Below are 2,132 nucleotides of genomic sequence, written 5' to 3'. Positions count from 1 at the left end.
TGTTTCCCCCGTGCTGGATTTGAGTGTGGTCCTGTGTGCCCACAACACTTCGGGTAGCAGTTCGGCCATAGCCCTTTGGCATCCTCGAGTTTCTTCTTTAGTATGTTTAATATTGTTTTATTGGAGGATTCTGCTTGGCCGTTGGCGGCAGGGTGATATGGCGTGGAAAGTATCCTCTTGATGCGCCATTTCTCGAAGAATTCGGTCGTTTTTTGACAGATGAACTGTCGTCCGTTGTCGCAACTGATTTCTTTGGGGATGCCGAAGCGACATATAATATTTTTCCATATGAAGGCGATCACTTCTTGTTCGCGTATTTGGGCGTACGCTCCTGCTTCCACCCACTTGAAAAAATAGTCAGTTAAAACTAATAGAAATCGTACCTTTCCTCGTCCCGCTGGTAGGCGACCGACTATGTCCATTCCCCATTTGATGAAGGGCCATGGGGAAGTGACCGAGTGAAGTGGCTCTCCTGGTTGGTGTATCATGGGGGCATACTTCTGGCATTGTTCGCTTTGGCGAACATATTTCGCTGCGTCTTTCTTCATAGTGGGCCAATAATAGCCGACTCGTATTATGCAGCGCACGAGGGCGCGGTTGCCTGTATGGGCACCGCAATGACTTTCATGTACCTCTTCGAGCACTGGCCGCGTTTGTTGCGGCCCTAGACACTTGGCCAGGGGTCCGCCAAACGTCCTTTTGTAGAGCTCGTGGTTTATCAGGCAATACCGGGCGGCCTGTACGCGGAGCTTCTTGGCTTCCTTTTTGCCGAGTGGGAGTGTTCCATCCTGCAGATAGGATACAAATTGGTTGCGCCAGTCCCAAGTCAAATTTAAAGAAAGTACCTCAGTGTGGTCAATGGCTGAATGGAGGAGGGTGACCACGCTTTCTTTGTTGAAATTTTTAGTGGCTGCGGCCAATTTTGCTAGGCCGTCTGCTTCAACGTTCTATGCTCTCGGAACCTGTTCGAAGCGGCACTCGTCGAACTCGGTCATTAACCTGTGGATTTCTGACTGGTATTTTTGCAACCTCTGTTCCTTGATTTGGTAAGTCCCGGTGACCTGGTTCACCACGAGTTGAGAGTCGCAATGGAGAACGAGTCGTCGAGCTCCATACTTGATGGCTAGTTTCAAACCTGCAATAACAGCCTCGTACTCGGCTTCGTTGTTAGTCATCTCGGGGCATCGTATGGACTGGCGAATTGTTTCGCCCGTGGGACCTCGAGAACGAGTCCCAGTCCCGATCCCGAGGCGTTAGCGGCGCCATTAATGTAAAGAGTCCATAGGTCGGCGTTGGAGGGGGCACGGTGTGCCTCCAATTCCGCCTCTGGTAGTATCTCTGCGCTGAAGTCGGCTATAAAGTCGGCAAGTACTTGCGACTTGATGGTGTTTCTTGGATGATATGAGATATTGTGCTCACTGAGCTCTATGGCCCATCGGGCGAGTCTGCCTGATAACTCAGGCTTGTGTAGGATACTTCTCAAGGGGAAGGTCGTCACTACCTTTATGGGGTGGAATTGGAAATAGGGTTGGAGCTTCCGTGAAGCTACGACCAATGCCAAAGCTAATTTTTCAAGGTGTGGATACCGTGTTTCGGCGTCCACTAAGGTTTTGCTAATATAGTAAATAGGAGATTGCGTACCTTCATTTTCACGAACTAGGACTGCGCTGACGGCGACCTCGGATACGGCCAAATATACCAGCAGGGGCTCGCCTGGATTTGCTTTGGCTAGCAGTGGCGGCGAAAGACTAGGTACGTCTTTCAATTTCCTTAGGGCCTCGACGCATTCCTCGTTCCACTGTAACCCATTGTCCTTTCTTAGCACATTGAAAAACTTATGGCATCTGTCGGAGGACCGTGAGATGAACCTAGACAAGGCGGCTATTCGCCCCGTCAGCTTTTGCACCTGCTTTTTGCTGTTCAGTATCTCGGGTATCGCGTCTATCGCCTTGATCTGATCTGGATTGACTTCGATACCTCGTTGTGATACGAGAAACCCTAAGAATTTTCCTGATGCCACGCCGAAGGTGCATTTCTCGGGGTTCAGTTTTATCCCGTATCTTCTCAATATCTCGAAGGTTTCTTTCAGATGGTCGATGTGGTCCTCTTTTCTTGTCGACTTTACCAGCATG

This window comes from Nicotiana attenuata, chromosome 1 (assembly GCF_001879085.1).
Source record: "Nicotiana attenuata strain UT chromosome 1, NIATTr2, whole genome shotgun sequence".
Lineage (NCBI taxonomy): Eukaryota > Viridiplantae > Streptophyta > Magnoliopsida > Solanales > Solanaceae > Nicotiana > Nicotiana attenuata.
The sequence above is the reverse complement of the archived record's forward strand: the minus strand, read 5'-3'. Positions refer to the sequence as shown.